Genomic DNA, 21,941 nt, shown 5'->3' with positions numbered 1-21,941 from the left:
ACACATGCGCTGAGCTGGCAGAGTCACAGTCAGTCAGGGCTGATCCCTCCGCCCGCTGCGCCCGAGGAGAGGAGAGGAGACACGGACAGGCTCGCGTCCGGGGTGCTGGAGACCCACCTCACCGCTCACAGTCTCCATAGACAACACGAAGGTCCCAGGACTGGAAACGACCAGAGGAAATCGCAAACCCGACACGGCGACTCACCATCCGGACACGAAGCCGTAAAGGGGGACGTCTCCTCTCCATCGTCTTTGCGCACGACCACCCATTAAAAACCCCTCTGGACCAGCGCTGCCAGAAAGCGATGCACCTTGATGTCAAGACAACGATCACTACGATCCATTTTTTGTTTGTTTGTGTGTGTTTTGTTCTTTCTCACAGTGCATAACTCTTAAGCTGTCATTCCAGGGTCGATAAAAAACGAAAACAGTACGGACACTGTTCTTGGTGTTGACACGCATGCATTCAACGGGTTTCTGCTTCATGAGAATATTCTCATGGCCTGAAACTGACATAAACTATCGATCCAGCGCATTCACTCTGGATTGACGGCTTTTTCTTCCTCGCAAGTCTTTAGTTTTCTGCTTTTTCCGAACACTGTCATGTGTGTCCAGACAACAGTCTGATGGTTTCAGACAGCAGTAGATTATTCAGCCACTGGTGACAGTGTCTAACAGGTCCTTTTGCAGACATCTGCTGGGCCTTCCTTAAAAAAACTGAGGCATTATTTTGCAACCCAAAGGAATTGGAGCAAACATTCCCCCTGGAAAGTTTAAGGTGGAGACCAGTGCTGGGCCAACAGCATATATCCAGGAGGTTTTTTACAGAAGGTAAGTCAGTCTAATGAACTCTAATGGCACGGCAACCTTGCATCATTGATCCCATCTCGTGCCAATATAAGCATGCATATTTAGTTTTGTCCCCTGAGCACGGTCAGTTAGGGTAGAATAAAGACCCTGACCTATTTTCCAAGAGTGTGTTATGCCACGGTCTGTTTGATTTCTCAAGAGTTGACGCCTGTAGTGCCTCCAAAAAATGAGAAACGGGGCTTCCACTAATGCACTTCAATAGCAGACACCCTGTCTGGAAGCACGTTGTAAACCTAGCATCATGTGATGAGTTTGTTATCTTTTGCAGTGCTTGACTGATGCAAATAAAATACTTATTTTGGGGAAGGACTCATGCGTGAAATATAGACCAGAAAGCTAACGTATTTGCATCCGGATATGATGCATTCTGGGAAAGTTACTGTTATTGTCCATAGTGGTTTAGGCCTGGACATAAAGCAGCCATCATCCAATTAGGCAATTCCAATGTCCCTGCGCTTAATTGTGAGCACATTGAGATGTGTTTTGGAACGGAGCCCGCCCTCATTGGCTGCTACACATGGGGCCATTGATAAAGAAGATGCCTGCCAGGACATAGTTAACCAACTTTGAGAGGGGCATCTCACACCATGGGACAAAAACCAGTAAAGATTGTGCATTGGGAGGATTTGATTTAATCTGTTTTACCTGCATGCATTTGAGATTAATGATTGCCTTTATTTAAACCCAAGCTTGTGTAATTTTGTGCAATGGTTTGCATGACATTTGACCTCTTCGTGTTATGTTTTATAACCTGCTTTTTTGTTTAACTCCCTGTTCATATTCTTGATAAATGCATCGAGATGTCCCTAAAGTGACCCAATCGTGCCAGATGTCATTCCTTGGTGAAATCCTGGCCTTTAAACTGACAGATAGTCAATCTCATTCTCTCACGTGTGTGTGTGTGCACAGCTTTCTGCCGTATGCTGCAGTGCAAACATCTCATATTATTGCCGTCGAGTCCTCACTTCACCGTATGTTCTCCTCCAGTTGTGCGTGCTGGCGTTGACTTGTTTTCGCGGTGCGAACCGACAGCTCTGCGATAGGACTGTCTGTTTCACGATGTGCTCTAAGACAAAAAAAAAAAGACGCTTCAAATCCTTCTGGCTCACATATGAAGTGAAGCTCCTTAAGCTAAAGCAGAGCTGAACGTTGCAGAAATCTGAGATCTTGGCACACCGAAGCTTTGGCGTACTTTTGTGAGGGGTCTGGCCAGTGAATATACCGCTTGTTCCTCTCGATGCTGAGGATGGTTTGCCAAATATGACCCACCCTGAAGCGCTTCTGTGAATTCATGCCCATTACGCTCTCTAATGCTCAGTGACTAAAGAGGGGCCCCCGGTCTGGTCTTTACTCAAACGTGGGCCCAAACGGAAAGAATATGCCGAGCTTAGGACACGTTCTTATGTGTGCACACTGCAAGGCCTAAACACAACATTTGACAAAAGACCAAAAGAAGTGCTTGGCTTTAGTTAGCGTTTGAAGATGTTTGGGAGTGTTTTACCCATGAATCAATGGAACGCCAGCACCATCATCAAACGCTATATGGTCTATAAAACTCCATAAAGAACAAAAAAACTCCATAGAATTGTTGTACTATATTCAAAATCCTATATGATGGCATTGTGCGAGAAACAGACCAATATTTAAAGGGTTAGTTCACCCATTCTGTCATTTACTCATCCTCATGTTGTTCCAAACCCATATGGCTTTCTTTATTTATTCTGTGTAAAAGTAGATATTTTGAAAAACGTTTCAGCCTTTTTTTTTGTCCATACAATGAAAGTCAATGGTGTCCAGTGTTGTTTGGACTTTAGGTGACTTCTTTAGTCTTCCGCAAAAGTCATACCGGTTTGGAACAGCATTTTTGGGTTAATTTTCCCATTTTTGGGGGGTTAATTATTCAATTTTATTTAAACACAGAAAGTCAAAACTTGTCATGCCAATTTTGGAATCAATGACAATAACTAATGCCAAACTTGGTGCACACTCTTAAAAATAAAGGTTTTTATTGGTACTGATGGTTACATGAAGAAACTTTAACATCTAGAAGCTTTCTAATGTACAAAAAGGTTCTTTGTAGTAGAAAAATGGTTCTTTTTAGAACTGTTCACTGAAAGGTTAATTGAGGAACCCAAAATTATTGATCTATGGCATCGGAAATCCCAGTTTGGAACCTTTATATTTGAGCGTCAGTCAGATTCAAGAGCTGAAACAGGGAAGATTTTCACTTCAAAGTGATCTGATCCTCACTCAAAGCCATTGTAAGACTTGAAATATAGTGCACAAGCATTTTTTGGACTTTGTCAGTCCCAGTCGCCATTATGATGAAGAGAACAGGACATTCAGCATAACATCTGAAAGAAATTAAAATTTGGAAAGACATGAGTAAATAATGACAAATCTTAATTTTGAGAGAACCGTAACTTTAAATTTGTGCCATTTTCTCTTAGTAATTGCTAGTCTGCACACCAAAAGAAAATTCTTGTGTGTCTCTGGTGATTGTTAAATATCTGGTAGGACCAAGTAATTTGCTTTATTGTTTTTTTATTGAACAACCCTTTGGGTATGTAGAGGCTGCAACCCATACAGGGCATTCAGCCTTAACAACGACACCCGTGATCCTCCACGTGGGCTAGATTTACAACCTCAGGAGAGTTCTGCAATGGGATTGAGAATATTGAGAGTATGAGATGGTTTCGGTGATAGGAATTTCAGATGGTCTTCTGCATTACTTCAGGACAGAGACAGCTGACATCCACTTGGAATAAATGTTTAGCATTTGCTAAAAGGTGGGAGGAGGGTTTGGGGAGGTCAGTGCGACTGGGAATTTAACAAAGACCGGAGAAAAAGTCCTGGAACTTGGAATTCCTCACTGAAATGATCAGAGATTGCAGAAACATTCCGAGTTCTAGATGTTAAACAATAAAGAATACTTTGTAGAAACAGTAGTGGAATGCAGTGCTTTCTAAAATCATTTCTTTTGTAAAAATGTATTTTGTTTAAAATAGTTTGTAAAAATAACAAAAGCAACTTTTACTTATTTCAACACCTCCTTATCTAGTTGTCTAATTTGCGAGTTTCAGTATGTGTGTTTCTGTATTTGTTTGCCTTGTGAGTATTTGCAGCGTATTTCTTTTTTTGGTTTCGTTGTGAGTATTTGCAGTTTGTTTCAGTATTTGATTGTGTTGTGAGTATATGCAGCGTGTTTCTATATTTGGTTGCGTTGTGAGTATTTGAAGCACGTTTCAATATTTTATTGTTTTGTGAGTATTTGCAGAGGGTTTCTGTGTTTGGTTACATTGTGAGTATTTGCAATGTATTTGGTTGCGTAGTGAGTATTAGCAGCACGTTTCTGTATTTGGTTGCGTTGTGAGTATTTGCAGTGTGTTTCTGCATTTGGTTGCGTTGTGAGTATATTATGAGTTTTCTTCAGTTGCAGTGCGTTGAGCTCTCTCGGCCACGTTCAAATTTCTATTTGAAATATTTATGTAGCAGCGTTAACCAGTTCTCTGTAAGCTAAGAAAACGTCAAGTATAGTTTTATACATGTACATAAAATTTAAAAACAAAAGAAAATATGAAAATACTTTGCTTGATTTACGATGTGAAAACTTGCCTTCAAAGTCCGTGAAAAAACTTATCTATAATCCTGGCATTGTATATAACATATATCGTTGGCTCTATGACAAATTACTTTTGTTCGTCTTTTGTAAGCCGCTTTGGATAAAACCATCCGCCAAATGCATAAATGTAAATTTAAATGCTTATTGTAATTCTGGAAAACCTCATTTTAAATGCTTAGAAATGCCACAAAATGCTGCTTTAAAATCAATTGTGAAAAATAGATGCAGTAAAGAGCTGCGCAAACAAACTCCAGTCCAGTACAGAGAGACCCTGAGTCACAGGCTCGGTGAGACCAGTTAAACCACCCTCTCTCGCTGGGCTTGGACCATGCATTTTTCTGCAGTTAAACTGCAACCACTAATCACAGTGTGGCCTCACCGTTTCCTCTTGGAACGCTTCGCTCACGTCCTCCCTGCTGCGCAGAGCCTGGTCCCGCCCCAGCCCGAGGACCCATCGGTCTCTCTCTCCCCCCACTTAACCTTCACGGGACATGGGAGGATGGTCCACGCCACCCGACCCTGCGTCTCTGAGCCGCCAATGGCCTGGGCTCCTGTGCAAACCACTCCAAAATAAACAGACTACGTCCACACCGCTCACTTCTATCCACTTTCTGTTTTCTTTAATGCCTCTCAGCCACATACTTTCATCTTATGACCACTGCAACAAAATGGAGAAAGTTTGACTGAGAAAAAATGAACAGAACAGGTCAAGAAACCCAAAAGAAATCCTTAGGTCAAAGGTTATGAATTTAAACATTTCTGAAATTGACCAGATAATGAAGAAAATTTGGCCAGCTAGAGTGCTTGTTTCTTGACTATTCTTCTTAGATGGCGAATAAAGTACTAGTAAAGAATGAAAAGGTGTGTACAAATTTGGCTGGTTGCGTATACCGGCATCAGGTATTGAATAATAAGTTCAAGAATCGTGAGAATGGTTTAAGCATTTGCTGCATGACTTTGAATTTGCAGAGCCACATCACCACAATTGTTTTCCAACTGTAAGCTGTTAGCACTAAGCTGCGCACTGGATCATAACAGGCCAAAGACTTCAACAGTTAAACTGGAGGCACAGCTGGTTATTATTATATACTTGCAAAGCCAACAGCCTGGATCTCCCAGTACAGCCACAATAACGCAACTGGAACACAATAAGCGAATAAGACTGAGCTGTTTGAAAAGAGAAAGAGGGCAGGGAGTGAGTTAAAGCATTTCAGAAAGAGTAACAAGGCTCTCTCAAGTCTGGGCCTGGGCCTGGGCTTGGCTCCGTGTCCGGGCAAATCCATTCCCGTCAATGTGTGCGAGAGTCCGGGACTGCCGCCTTCTTTCCATGATCTCCAGTTACCCACAGTTACTCTGGAGTTGTACATCACGAGTGGCACGTCTTGAGCCCGAAAGAACGATGAAGCTAATGTTAATGTGTTCTGCCTCATTATAAAATGATCTGAGGATACAACTCTTTTCCAGTCCTCCTGTCCCACTGCTCTCGTATCTCTGTTAACTTTGGCACACGGCTGAGGCTGTTGAATGGGAATCTTTGGTACTTTCTGTAAATTCTACAGTGAATCGTAACTCTTTGTCAGATTGCACTCTACCATGAAACACGGGAGTGTTTCCTTCTATAGCTTTTGGTTAAAAAGCACACAAGTTCACGAACTGTAAAAGCATCAATGCAACTTTGTTTGTGTACTTCAAGACAACTTACGAGATAAAGAGACACTATTAATTACTTAGGAGGAATTTAATCTGGTTTTGGGAAGTTGGAGCTTGGCGATAGATATGGTGTCCGACATCTTCACCCTTTATTCAAATGTTGTGTAGTTGAGTCAATTGTTGAATTTGTGATAATGCAAAGAAATTATCAACACATGCAAAAGCAAGAGATGAAATATTAATAACTGATTATGTTGTATTCAATGTATGCTTTTTTCCGTGAGCTTTTTGTTTTTCTATGCATTTTTTTGCATAGTAAAATAAAACCTGTAGCTGTAGTTTGCCTTTTTTAAAATACTTTAAAAATTATATATATATATATATATATATATATATGTATGTATGTATGTATGTATGTATGTGTATATATATATATATATATATATATATATATATATATTCGCCTTCTGATGATAGTCAACATATGTCTTGATATTTATGCTTTTACTCTAAAACTGTAAAATAAACCAACGCTACTTGTAGATTCAGAATGTTTAGTATTGTTTAATATAAGAACTAAACAGTTGAAAGTCTAGTGAAAAATAAATAAAAGAACGGATTTCATTTTCATTTGTATCTGCCAATATAAAACAACAAAAAAAGCTAAACAGCTATATTTAGCAACATATTCTAGTGCTCAAAAGTTTGGGGTCGGAAAGCTTTTTGTAATGTTTTTTGAAAAATGCCATGCAGAAACTTTTGTGAATTTTTTTGATGCAAACGAATATTTGAACAGTGATTCACAGTGAATAAATGAATCCAACTCGCCGCTTTTGCTCCTAAATCAGAGACTTAATATAAGTCACAAATCTAATAAAACTGAATTGCCAAATAAAAAGTCCAGTAAAATCACTGTGATATTCAGGGTATTGTTTAATTTTATATCTCTAGAAAAATCATCATGATTAAAAAGTATGTTTTAGATGCGCCACCAGCCACAGCGGTAATACCATGGTATTCTTTGACTCTTAATTGGAGTACCGTGCAAATACCATGGTATATAAATATGGTACAGTACCACAAGCACAGTACTCTTCAAGAAAGGCCTCTAATTTGAGTTGCTTGCCTCTAAAATTTGACTACAGACAACTGCGCTGCATTATTTGTTGTTTTGTTTTGAAACTCTCACTCCATCCATCACACCGAGATGATACCTCTCCAGTGTCCCTTGTCTGCTCTCTCTGACGGAGACGAAGATGAAAGACCCTGTGTTTCTGGAGGAGCCTGCCGCTCAGCTGAGTCAAAGAAACGGAGGGAGATAAAGGGGGAGAGAGAGAGAGGGAAGGAGGGGGAAAATCCTGTCATGTTGACCTTGTCTGGCTGCCAGGGATCGGAGGGAGGGAGTATTGAGGGGAGGGCGGTCTTGCTTTGAGAAAACAGGCGCCCCATGTGAGGGGAACGAGAGAACACAGGCACACAGTGAGGCTGGCAGAGACACAGAAGGAAAGAAGAACAGAGGCAGAGGGAAAAGAGAGTGTGTGTGTGCAGGTGCCCGACAGGGAAAATAGGTAGAAGATCAGAAACGACGTCCACTGTGTCTTCCTGCAAAAAGTATTTATATTGCAATAAACATTCATTTAAGGTTTTCAGGGCCACATCATGGTCCTGCGCGGTCATTTTGGACCATTTGGTGGTTTTGAGGTGCATGGTTTGAAGATTTAAATTAAAAAAATGTGTGGATTGGGTCTTTTAGATTTTAAGTAACTCAAATATGATAAAAAAATGATGGCAGCCATATATTTTCATGCTTGAGAAAACAAAATTATTGTCCTTTATATTGTTACTGTACTAAAGCAAAAGTCAAAAATATGGCATCTTAAAATGCATTATTTATTATCTTACAAATAAATAAATATTAAAATGAATATAATATATAAAATGTATCTTAAAAGTCTAAACTTATAATAATACAATTTTTAAATATTTATTAAATATGTTTTGTCAATTGTTTCTACCATCTATTCCATTTTTAGATGTACAGTATAACCCCAAATAAAGACTTATATAAAAAAAGAGAATAAACACATTTCTTATGATCCTCAAGATCAACAAAGGCAAGAAGCTCACTAAAAAAGATACAACATAAATACAAACCAATATTCATAGATTTAGGAAAGACAGATTAACAACTATATTTGTATATTTTACACAATACTAGATTTGTTTTATTTTATTTCTGTTAAAAAACTAAAGCTGTCCATTCATTAAATAATTAATCACATGATTTCTGGTCAATGTAAAATGAAACAATAAAATATGCTTTAAGACAAACCATGTGTAAATTCATAAGTCGACACCATTGCTGAGTATTTTCTCTTTAAAGTGAACCGAAGACAATCTCAAAAACACGGTTTGAAATCGCTGGTGTTTCTGACGTCATAAACTACCTTGTAACCAATCAGATCAGCGTGTGATCGTCAACGAGTGGATCTCTGAGCTGGAGTGAGTGAGTGGAGGCGGGGCGAATTTGCATATTCATAGAACTGCGTATACTAAATATATATATATATATATATATATATATAATATTCATGTAAGCACACATTTTACCCTATAAAAACATTGTTTACTTGAATATCATGTGACCATTAACCTACATCAGAAAACCATGAATATGCAAATGTGTTGTTAAATTATTAAAATATTACCTTTAAATCTCAGAGGGTGCTGTTAAGTAAATATTTTAGGTCAAAGGGGTTCGGCAGATGAAATGTTTCTGGGTTAAACAACCACCAGCATGATTTAACATCCCTTTAATTTGTCATCTAATTACATTGTTTTGTTCTGAGTTCCTTCATCTTCCTGTTTTTTTTCCACCGCAGTGTGTTTTGGTTTTGGAGATCTGAACACCCGCCCAGCCTCTCACTCCTGAACAGCTCCTTGTTCCCAGAAACCTTCCCGTCGCCTCCAGCCCGGCACACAGGTGTCCATCAACATGCTGTGGGAATCCTGGCCAAATTAAAAAATCACCACAATACTCTATCATGTGCACCGCCGGGATCCTGACACCACTGACGTCCCTTGAGGCCGAGCGGCTAAGAGTCACATCCATCAAATTACGCTCTTCGTGAACCTATGCCACACTGCAAAGAAATATTTCTGACTTGTTTTCCAGTCCAAATATATAAATGATATCTATCTTGATATCACTCTTAACTCAATATAGATGCAAATAACTTGAGGTAAGTCTTGTTTTCTGAAAAATGTATCAAAATTAAGTGAGTTTATGTTTAAAACAAGAAAAAAATCTGCCATTGGGGGCAGAAAAACTTTTCTGACCCCATTAGCAGATATTTGTACTTGTTTTTAGCATGAAGTCACTTAATTTTGATCTTTTTTTCTTCTTCAGAAAACAAGACTCAATGGCCTGGTTTCACAGACAGGGCTTAGATTAAGCCAGGTTTAGGCCTTAGTTCAAATAGGACATTTAAGTGGCTTTTATAAACATGCCTTAGAAAACATTACTGATGTGAATCTTGAGACAAAACAATGGCATTGATATATTTTTAAATATGCCTGTGCAAGTTGCTTTCAGTTAAAACAGCTCAAACATGCAATTTTAGTCTGAGATTAGACTTAATTTTTGCTTTTCAAGTAAATGTATCTTGATTTAAGAATGTTTAGATATTTTACTGATAAATAAGAGTAAGAAAATGATTTTTTTTTGCAGTGAGTGCATGGCCTTTTAGTAGAAAAAAAAATTCAGAAACTCAAAAAGAGATTTTTTTGCCGCCTCTGTAATATTCGGATTGAGGAAATGAGTGCGAGTCTGAGACGGCACCTCCCGAAGTTTGAAGTATATCCACTGCGCCCAGTGTTGGCCCGAACTCAAAGTGCAGCCTGCCTGCTGTATGTTTTATTCCTCTTATAAAAGCAAGAGCCCCTCGAGTGGCTAAGCTCATGCTTGTCATGACATTCGCTCTCGGCGTCGCTGCAGAGAACTGAAATATGGCAGAAGGTCGTTGCCCGCCATGCCGAGTTTCCATGCGCTCGTCAGCTCCCGTAAATCTGTGGCTCGGAGTCTGTTAACGCTGTGGGATGCAAGGGAACGCCAGACCCTCGCTCTACGCCCAAGCATTTGCCACCCCACCCAATGGTCGAAGTGTTGAGGCACGGTTTGGCTTTTCTAGACAGGACAATCTCAAACAGACCTCAAACATCTTGAGTTTCTAGATAATCTCATGTGTATTTAAAGTTAGGTAAAGGTTAGTTCACTCAAAAATGAAAATCCTGTCATCATATACACAGCCTCATGTCATTCCAAACCTGTATGATTTTCTTTCAGTCTTTTGTGATCTGCTCTGCTCTGATTGGTCAGGTGGCCAAGTCTGTTGTGATTGGTTTGTTCTGCTCTGATTGGTTAGATGGTTCAGTCTGTTGTGATTGGTCTACTCTGCTCTGATTGGTCAGATGGTTCAGTCTGTTGTGATTGGTCTACTCTGCTCTGATTGGTCAGATGGCCCAGTCTGTTGTGATTGGTTTACTCTGCTCTGATTGGTTAGATGGTTCAGTCTGTTGTGATTGGTTTACTCTGCTCTGATTGGTTAGATGGTTCAGTCTGTTGTGATTGGTCTACTCTGCTCTGATTGGTCAGATGGTTCGGTCTGTTGTGATTGGTCTACTCTGCTCTGATTGGTCAGATGGCCTAATCTATTGTGATTGGTCTACTCTGCTCTGATTAGTCAGATGGCCCAGTCTGTTGTGATTGGTCTACTCTGCTCTGATTGGTCAGATGACCCAGTCTGTTGTGATAAGTTTACTCTGCTCTGATTGGTCAGATGGCCCAGTCTGTTGTGATTGGTCTAGTCTGCTCTGATTGGTCAGGTGGCCCAGTCTGTTGTGATTGGTTTACTCTGCTCTGATTGGTTAGATGGTTCAGTCTGTTGTGATTGGTCTACTCTGCTCTGATTGGTCAGATGACCCAGTCTGTTGTGATTGGTCTACTCTGCTCTGATTGGTCAGATGGCCCAGTCTGTTGTGATTGGTCTACTCTGCTCTGATTGGTCAGATGACCCAGTCTGTTGTGATTGGTCTACTCTGCTCTGATTGGTCAGATGACCCCGTCTGTTGTGATTGGTCTACTCTGCTCTGATTGTTCAGGTGGCCCAGTCTGTTGTGATTGGTTTACTCTGCTCTGATCGGTCAGATGTTTCAGTCTGTTGTGATTGGTCTACTCTGCTCTGATTGGTCAGATGACCCAGTCTGTTGTGATTGGTCTACTCTGCTCTGATTGGTCAGATGACCCAGTTTGTTGTGTTGGTCTACTCTGCTCTGATTGGTCAGATGGCCCAGTCTGTTGTGATTGGTCTACTCTGCTCTGATTGGCCAGATGGCCCAGTCTGTTGTGATTGGTCTACTCTGCTCTGATTGGTCAGATGACCCCGTCTGTTGTGATTGGTCTAGTCTGCTCTGATTGGTCAGGTGGCCCAGTCTGTTGTGATTGGTTTACTCTGCTCTGATTGGTCAGATGGCCCAGTCTGTTGTGATTGGTCTACTCTGCTCTGATTGGTCAGATGACCCAGTCTGTTGTGATAAGTTTACTCTGCTCTGATTGGTCAGATGGCCCAGTCTGTTGTGATTGGTCTAGTCTGCTCTGATTGGTCAGGTGGCCCAGTCTGTTGTGATTGGTTTACTCTGCTCTGATTGGTTAGATGGTTCAGTCTGTTGTGATTGGTCTACTCTGCTCTGATTGGTCAGATGACCCAGTCTGTTGTGATTGGTCTACTCTGCTCTGATTGGTCAGATGGCCCAGTCTGTTGTGATTGGTCTACTCTGCTCTGATTGGTCAGATGACCCAGTCTGTTGTGATTGGTCTACTCTGCTCTGATTGGTCAGATGACCCCGTCTGTTGTGATTGGTCTACTCTGCTCTGATTGTTCAGGTGGCCCAGTCTGTTGTGATTGGTTTACTCTGCTCTGATCGGTCAGATGTTTCAGTCTGTTGTGATTGGTCTACTCTGCTCTGATTGGTCAGATGGCCCAGTCTGTTGTGATTGGTCTACTCTGCTTTGATTAGTCAGATGGCCCAGTCTGTTGTGATTGGTCTACACTGCTCTGATTGGTCAGATGACCTAGTTTGTTGTGATTGGTCTACTCTGCTCTGATTGGTCAGATGACCCAGTCTGTTGTGATTGGTCTACTCTGCTCTGATTGGTCAGGGGGCCCAGTCTGTTGTGATTGGTTTACTCTGCTCTGATTGGTCAGATGGTTCAGTCTGTTGTGATTGGTCTACTCTGCTCTGATTGGCCAGATGGCCCAGTCTGTTGTGATTGGTCTACTCTGCTCTGATTGGTCAGATGGCCCAGTCTGTTGTGATTGGTCTACTCTGCTCTGATTAGTCAGATGGCCCAGTCTGTTGTCATTGGTCTACACTGCTCTGATTGGTCAGATGACCCAGTTTGTTGTGATTGGTCTACTCTGCTCTGATTGGTCAGATGGCCCAGTCTGTTGTGATTAGTCTACTCTGCTCTGATTGGTCAGATGACCCAGTCTGTTGTGATTGGTCTACTCTGCTCTGATTAGTCAGATGGCCCAGTCTGTTGTGATTGGTCTACACTGCTCTGATTGGTTAGATGACCCAGTTTGTTGTGATTGGTCTACTCTGCTCTGATTGGTCAGATGACCCAGTCTGTTGTGATTGGTCTACTCTGCTCTGATTGGTCAGATGACCCAGTCTGTTGTGATTGGTCTACTCTGCTCTGATTGGTCAGAAGACCCAGTCTGTTGTGATTGGTCTACTCTGCTCTGATTGGTCAGATGACCCAGTCTGTTGTGATTGGTTTACTCTGCTCTGATTGGTCAGATGACCCAGTCTGTTGTGATTGGTCTACTCTGCTCTGATTGGTCAGATGACCCAGTCTGTTGTGATTGGTCTACTCTGCTCTGATTGGTCAGATGACCCAGTCTGTTGTGATTGGTCTACTCTGCTCTGATTGGTCAGATGACCCAGTCTGTTTTGATTGGTCTGCTCTGATTGGTCAGAAGACCCAGTCTGTTGTGATTGGTCTACTCTGCTCTGATTGGTCAGATGACCCAGTCTGTTGTGATTGGTTTACTCTGCTCTGATTGGTCAGATGACCCAGTCTGTTGTGATTGGTTTACTCTGCTCTGATTGGTCAGATGACCCAGTCTGTTGTGATTGGTCTACTCTGCTCTGATTGGTCAGATGACCCAGTCTGTTGTGATTGGTCTACTCTGCTCTGATTGGTCAGATGACCCAGTCTGTTGTGATTGGTCTACTCTGCTCTGATTGGTCAGATGACCCAGTCTGTTGTGATTGGTCTACTCTGCTCTGATTGGTCAGATGACCGAGTCTGTTGTGATTGGTCTACTCTGCTCTGATTGGTCAGGTGGCCCAGTCTGTTGTGATTGGTTTACTCTGCTCTGATTGGTTAGATGGTTCAGTCTGTTGTGATTGGTCTACTCTGCTCTGATTGGTCAGATGGTTCAGTCTGTTGTGATTGGTCTACTCTGCTCTGATTGGTCAGATGGCCCAGTCTGTTGTGATTGGTTTACTCTGCTCTGATTGGTTAGATGGTTCAGTCTGTTGTGATTGGTTTACTCAGCTCTGATTGGTTAGATAGTTCAGTCTGTTGTGATTGGTCTACTCTGCTCTGATTGGTCAGATGGTTCGGTCTGTTGTGATTGGTCTACTCTGCTCTGATTGGTCAGATGGCCCAGTCTGTTGTGATTGGTCTACTCTGCTCTGATTGGCCAGATAGCCCAGTCTCAGCTACAACTACAGTGTTTAAGAGTCAAAGTAGACGCTGTTCACGGACAGCAAAACCTACGTAGGTTCATGCAGGAGGAACTAAGACTGTAATTACTGACGACTCGTTTCAGGCAGTTCAGAATCAAATCTTTCTTTTAGGAGACAATAACTCCATTTATCTGCACTTTGAACTTTGAAACATCGCAGAGCTTTTAGATTCACAAACAGCAACATTATTCACTACAAAGGTAATATCTGAAAAGGCATAATAGGGGCACGTTAAGAAAATAATTAGACAATTTTCCAAGAATTGGAACATTCTTATGAACTGTTTAGAATGTAATGCTCTTTAAATTACTTTCTTAAGAAGTTTTTCGTGATTCCAGCCCCTGGACTCTGTTGGCATGATTTGTATGGATTAAAACAGCCAAAACATTCTTCAAATCATCTTCTTTTGTTTTCTGCAAAAGAAAGCAAGCAAAATGGGTTTAGAATGACATGATGGTGAGTAAATAATGACAGAATTTTAATTTTTGGTTGAACTATATCTTGTACAGCTCTCAAGTTTTCATGCACTCACTGACCTGTTCATTTGACAGGCGCGTCCTATTGCATGTCTGCACAGGCTGTGTGGTGACTTTGGAATATTGTTTGATTGCACGCAGAGGAATGCTGTGTTTTCGTAGGTAGGCTCCACGTGGAGTCTCAGCAGAGAGTGGAAAAAGTGAGAGTGTGTGTGTATTCTTCCAGGATTTAGCCAGGTGCCAATCCCCTGGCATTCCTGCGCTGACCTCGAATGCTTTTTCCCTCCGCCGCCTCCAGGGGAGGTCTGTCTCAGCAGGGCCGAGCGGGCTAGGTCGAGTCAAGGGGCGGATCTGAGGAACAATCAACACAAATATGCACAAACAACACCATAAACTGACCATAATCGTACTCTCCATCTACGCTGAGGTCTGTTAGAGTTCACCAGTGAGTGGAGAGTGGGGTCTGTGCAGTCAAAGGCCGTTCGCAAGCTGTTTTTAGAAGTTCAACAGTTCACTGCAGAAATGTAGAATAGAAAAATGGAGAGAACGGGTTCTGCTTCAACTGCATGGGGCCAGCAAGCATACTGACACATTTCTGTCTTGAAAAAAGATGCATTTTTCTTCAAACAGCCAGAATGTAGGGAATTCTATTGGGAATTCTTATGATTTAGAGTTTACGTGCACTTTAGAGGGTTTAATTTCAGTTGGACTAATTTTATTTTTATTTTAGTATTATATCTTTATATGCTATAATATTTTGAATTTTATTTTATTTTTTATAATTTTTGTGTAATTTAAAGAAATGGGATGGGATCATTCTGTGATACTTTTGCATCTTTTTTTTAACAAGCTTAATGCTAGGCACTATTCACTGGCATTATATGGAGGAGCGCAAGGAAATTCTCCTTTTGTAGTCCATGACAGAAATAAGGGCATATGGCATTAGAAAAACACCAGGGTGAGTAAATAGTCAAAAGTAATTTTAGGGTGAACTATTCTTTTAAAGGAAAGCTAACTGCAGACTCGGATATAAATTTTCTACCTTTAGAACGTTGTAGTCAGGGATAGATCTCGTCTTGTTTACTATATTGTGCGTTCCACTTCTCTGAGATTACATTCTTGTCTATTTAGGGGATGCCTTAAAGTCCCCCTGTGGTGAAAATCAAGCTTTAAAGTTGTTTATATGTCTATGTGGTGTTTTTAATATACTTTAAGACAAACCATGTGCAAATTCATAAGTCAACACCATTGCTGAGTATTTTCTCCTTAAAACTACAGTGAACCAAAGACAGTCTCAAAAACACGGTTTGAAATCGCTGGTGTTTCCGACGTCACAAACTACCTTGTAACCAATCAGATCAACGTGTGATCGTCAACGATTGGATCTCTAAGCTGGAATGAGTGAGTAGAGGCGGGGATCATTTGCATATTCATAAAACTGCGTTTACCAAATGAGGCAAGGCTGTAGAGTTACATTCAAGCTATTATAAGGCATGAAGAATTTTAAGGAAAAAAACATTTAAATATGTCATTTTGGTGATCAAAGATGAGTTTTAAGGGATAAAACAATTAATTACAGGGGGGCTTTAAGAGTAAGTCAAGCTCCTCAACCTTTGAAGAAAAGCAAACAAAATGCCACCCTCATGCTTGAATGCTAAAAAACCATCTACTTCTATCCTTAAAGCACAAATTAGCAAAGAAATCAAACCACAAGCAAACAATGAGCTCTTAATATGAGCTGTCTCGTTTCTGTCTAGCTCTCACCATTCCAGACCCCTGCTTTTCTTTTTCCTACTCTTTGGTGCTCTCTTCCCAATTTGCTTTTTATTCGTTTCAGACGGCGAGAGAAATGCAGACCGCCCTGCCCTGCTAGCACTCTCCAGGCCCTGTTATTGCACGCAGGAGTCTGCGGATTGCATCACTGTTTGTGGCTGGAGGCGGCAGGAATCGAAACGGATTGAGGGAGGGGAGGGAGAGGGGAAAGGAGGAGTTAGAGAGAAAGAAACACCGAAATGATGCAGAGTTGGGGAAAAAAGTCAAGGGATGGCCAATGCCGATTTAGACAAATTGCCTGAGATTGGTCGCGAAGCTTAATAACTTTGACGTAAAGCAACCCCATTACTCTGATAGATGTTTTTGGTTTGTTACATAAGCGGAGAGAGAAAGTAGAGACTTTTCTCACAGTCGAAACCCAAGTTCGATTCCATTCCCTTATATATTTACACACACACAAACTTTTATTTAGCTGCGATTAATTGATTTGACAGAACTAGATAAACTAAATAAAATGAAATAAAAATTTATTTAAACTATTTTAATGAAAATAAATAATAATAATAAAAATAATAAAACAAATGGACATAACAAAATTAATAAAATCTAAAATCTAAATCTAATATAGGTTATGCAGACATAGTTTTTGGCCAGGCTGTCATACAAATAAATTATGAACATGCACAAACAAGAGAAAACCAATGAAATATAAATAACTTATGTCAATTAATGCTTTCTCCTGTGAGCTTTTTTAATTTTATTTATTTATTTTAAAAAAGTAGCTGTAGTCTGCCATTCTTGCCCCCCAAAAAAGATAGAAATTTGTCAGATAAATATCTTAACCAAGTTTAGTGTTTTGGTTTTATCTCAAATTTAAAATATTTTCCTCATATTTTGAGGGTTTAATTTAACTTATAGGGTAATTAAAAACAATTATCCCCTCCAGACATCACTTTTGGGCACCACCGTATAATAAAACATATCATGAATATAAAAAAAAGATATTTTATTGTGGAAATGAATATGAAATATTTGTCCCTTTATATATTACAGCAAACATTTTCATGAACAGAGCAACTGTAGTCTGCAAGAGACACGAAGATTGAAAGAGCTGCTCTCCGAAGACAATTTATTCAGAGATAAACAGCTATGAAATATGCATTACACTAAATGTGACCGAGAGAATTCAACGTTACTAATCATTCATTATTCGAGTCGAGACACATTTATTGATGTATAGTGCAATATTAATGTTGAGCACAACAGTAGAACATAGCGCTAGCAACGGCACGGTCTTGGGTTCGATGCAGGGAAAACAAGAACTGATCAAATGTAAACGTGAACCTTGAACGCAATGTAAGTCACTTTAGATAAAAGCATCTGCCAAATGCATAAATGTAAAAGAAAATGTGTTATTCATTACACAGTTTAGTTTCTCATTGATTCAGTTTAGTTCAATAACTGGGTGTATGTTGCAAAGTTCATTAGTTATGGAGCAAAATCAGTTCAACAATAAGGCAAATTATAGAGCAAATCAATAATAGTGCAAATTGCATCAAACTTAGCTTAACATCAATCAATAGCGAATGCATGTAAGATATGGTATACTTAAGCTTATCATGTATAATGCATTTTTCATAATGTACGTTATAATGCATTGTATCTTTCCATAAAAAATAATTGTGATCAAAATTAAAATGCATTATATTTGCAGATGCCTTGTTGCTTCTGAAATTGGTTGTTTATCATGTGTTTTAATGCATTATTCTTTATAAAGGTGTAACAATGATTGTTATATTATTACAATGTATTAGCATAACTGTGGTTACAATTATTCACGAGATCATACAATGGATAAAAAATACTTTTATAATGCATTATATATATATATATATATATATATATATATATATATACAATAAATGCTTTAAGTAAAGATGGATTGCTTTTATACCAAATTCAAGCTATACTCTATATGTAATGTAAAATGGAACGAAAAAACTGCAAATGATGCTTTAGTTTGTGGATTTTTATCGACATATTCAGCATTGATTCTGCTATCAGTTGCCAAAAAGTGATTCATCTGTGTATGCCTAATCACTCATCTTCCTTTTTGTTTCACTGATCCTATGCTGTTTGTTCAGTATTAACCTTGGCTTCCACTCCTGGCTCTGTGATTTCAGTTCAAACAGCGCTTTTATCAGGTTTATGTGCTGCATTGTAAGGCAATGGTGTTGTTAGCTTCAAAAATGTATCTCTCTTTCTCTCTCTCTCTCTCTCTCTCTCTCTCTCTCTCTCTCTCTCTCTCTCTCTCTCTCGCCAAGTCACATTAATTGTGTGGTCCTCTGCCATGAGCTTTATAGTCGAGGGATAAGTGCCATTTCATACGCTGGTCATAACAAATGACATAACAGTGCCATGTTAATTGAAAGTGGTGATATTTAAAGAGCTATTGTGAATTAGGATAAGATCTAAACAAAGAAAATTTGAGCATTCTGCCATTCAGAATAAAACATCCTTCCAGATTCATCATGCAAGTAAACAGTGTTTTAGAAATTATGTATTTCTTCTCTACATCCGTTTTCCACTATTTGCATTATACTTAGGTGACGTTGTATCATTTTAAGGGAAAGCCCCTCCTTTACTACACAACCCACTTAAAATAAGAAGAAAATAGTAATCAGAGGCAGTAAAAAGGGGAACGTTTGTAGAAAACGAATAGTAACGCTCAAAATGGCGGATGTAGCAATAAAGCATGTCAGTTAAAAAGCCACATGCTTTTCCATTGTTTACTCAGATTGACATCGGTTTCCATCAAAATGATAGCAATAAGGTCAGCATGTGTTGATCAAATAGATGAAGAGTCTGTTTTTTATTAATCAAAGAAAAAAAAGAAGTGATTCAATCTTTCTCCATTTTTACTTGTATATACTTGTATGCCTATTACCTACAAATAAAAATCACGCCCCTATGAACGGACTTTTTTAATTATAAATTGCAACAAATTTTTTTAATCATACCCTGCAGTACACGGTTTAGTCGTATTTTGGCCTATTTTTCAGTTAAAATATCCAAAGATAATGCTGGATATTAAGTAGGATTGTACGTGGATCATAAAACATGTATTTTTTTTTTATTTCATTCAAGATACAAACACATTCTCTACAAACAAGGGTCAATATCTTATGCAATGTTGCTTCTTTTTAAACTTCTTTTTAGTTATTTTTTGTAAAAGATTTTTTAAACAAATATTTAACTAGAAAATGACAAACAAATTGAAAAAATGCAAATAATTAGCGAAATTTTTATGATTAATTATGTGAATAAATACTTAATAGTCAAATAGTCCAATGCACACGCACATACGAACATATGCAGACACTGTTAAAGTTAGAAGTTGTCTTCTCTTGTGTCGTATATCTAAGTGAAACGGCTTCTCGAACAAGAACAAATGTAGGGCGGGGCTTTATTTTATCCATGTGGAGTTGATTGGATGGTTACGATTTGGCATTGGTGGATCTCATGTGAGTGACAGGTTGCCCCGCCCTCACGCCAGTAAACATCATCAGATGCAGTCAAAGAGATGAGCTGCAAGAGGGAGGGGAAGTTATTTTGATTAAAGATTGTGGGCAAAAAAAACAAAACAAAACAATGACGTGCACTGATAAATCATTTATAATGAATACTGCAATATTCCATAAAAAAACCCAGACCTGTCAATTTTGATTTCATGGTGACTTTAAACGTCAGAACTCAGCTATGAGAGTCTAATATAAAAGTTCCCTGCTGCTTGGAATGCGCTTACGCTTCTTTTGCCAAAGCCAAAGATCTAAACCCCATGCCGGCCCACAATACCTCCTGTTTCCTTAAAGCTATACAAGCCCTCACAAAAATGTATGGAACAACGCCCTAAAAACATCAGACGCTCCACAAACATATGTCCTAAATCCAAATACTGATTCAAATACGTACAAAAGATTAAACCTCGCCTGTATTTATCTTTTATACTTGATAGCAAAATGTTTACAATGAAACTCCATGTGGAGTAATTGAGTCAAGAATTATATGATGTTTAAAGCTGGTTTGAAACATGAGTTTTGAGGATAAAGTGTGACTGTTCCAGACGGGGGGAAATGATAGGACAGCCAGTAATACAGAACAGCATGTAGCAGAGCTGTTGTATCTTGTGACAGACACAAAAACCCCGAGCGTGACCCTTCCTCCAACCCTGAGTTCAGACCCCCGAGTCAAGTCAGGTCAGCTAGTGTTTCATAATCCCACCCTCGGCTGTGTTTACTGCGGGAACGATAAATACAGCGTGTAAAACCGTCAAAACTGCCCCTGCTCCTCACACGCCTCGAGTCCACCAGTGATGTTTAGTCTGCTGGGGAATAAACAAACAAACATCAGGATAGCAACATTAAATCAAAACTGACTGTATTTACACACTCTTGAAGATTCTGTTTTCATTTACTGTTATTTTTCTGTGGAATGCAAAAGGAGAATTTAGAATTTTTACAAATATCCTTTTCAAAGCAATTCCAGTTCATAAAAAAACAAGAACTAAAAATGGCCATACTATTCATGATTATATACTATTCATAATCTTTTCAAAATATAACGACCTACTCGGCCTCTAAAACCTTTCGGATGATGTCACAAATCCCTCCTACTTTTTTAACCCCTCCCCTATGAACACCTGATTTCTGTCTGGTATGCCACACCCACTTTTCTACAATCCAATCAATTCCTGAAGAATAAATAAAAGCTCCGCCCTACATTTTGTCTCATTTGCATATCCGGTTGACTGGGAAATATGGCCAAATTTTGAAGAATGGATTACTAACAGAACGTCATGATGATTTGAAAGTCGGCATGAAATGGATATCGGCCTGCTATTTTATACATGTTTTGGATCTTATTATGAAGAGTTCATATGTTTCATTGTTAAATTTTGGCCTAGTAATATTCAATCAAAATGACACAACTGAATATTCCATCTGTTTTCAGTGAGTGATGATAGACACAGAAGCTGAGAGCTGAAATTGTTATGATGTTAAATCAATTCGCTTTATAAATCTTCATACTTTTCATTGTCTGTCGACACCATAACAATATCAAAGTGTGTTTAGGAGATCATTTGGTTGGCATAAGCGGTGTTTAATCGCTTCTTTTTTGGTCCTTTTGGGTCTTTCCCAGGTCTTGCTCCCTTCCTACACGCAGTTCTCTCTGTTTTTCCCTCCCTCCTTCCCAACCCTCTGTAAGGAATTCCTTAATGTCTGAGATTGCTGGCTGTGAGCCATCAATAGGCTGGCAAGAAGCTTCCTGTTGCAGTCCTTCACCTCGCTTGCTTCTCTCCGCTCCAAAAACCAGTGAGCTCCCTAACTAGACAGCTTTTTAAGGCATCATATGCATGCTCCCAATGGGAAGGCTGTTCCAAAATATGCTGTCTCATAAGATGACTCATTTTGAGCTAATTTTAGGGCAGCATTGCATGCATCTTTGGCAATCTCAGAATGCGTTGCTACAATCTCTATAAACTTAATAGTTAATTCAATACTGAATGTATTGTATTTTTTTACCAAATAATTGTACGCAATATTTTCATTTTTAAATGATAATCAGGGTATTGTGTTACAAATATGCTAATGCAATACTCACCATCAAATATATTGTGTGCTTCATACTAAGAGTGTTATTTTGTGTGGCTGTGAAGCTAAAGTTGTCCTTAT

The 21,941-nt window shown here is 39.4% G+C and overlaps 1 protein-coding gene across 4 annotated transcripts in view; it reads left to right on the top strand.

Moving 5' to 3' along the window:
• Positions 1-21,941, top strand: part of glis2b (GLIS family zinc finger 2b) — a 46,489-nt gene continuing 24,548 nt past the window's right edge. For 2 of the 4 annotated variants that reach the window (XR_013196865.1, XM_077213747.1), the window contains exon 1: positions 1-831. The gene's annotated coding sequence lies outside the window, so the exon portion shown is untranslated. Of the gene's footprint in view, positions 832-21,877 lie in introns of those variants that run through there. The other 2 variants (XM_077213748.1, XM_077213749.1) reach the window with 2 other exon arrangements.

This window comes from Siphateles boraxobius, unplaced genomic scaffold, assembly GCF_051911475.1.
Source record: "Siphateles boraxobius isolate OS27281-9 unplaced genomic scaffold, OSU_SipBor_1 66, whole genome shotgun sequence".
NCBI lineage: Eukaryota > Metazoa > Chordata > Actinopteri > Cypriniformes > Leuciscidae > Siphateles > Siphateles boraxobius.
Note: the sequence above shows the minus strand (reverse complement) of the source record. Positions and strands in the feature narration are given on the sequence as shown.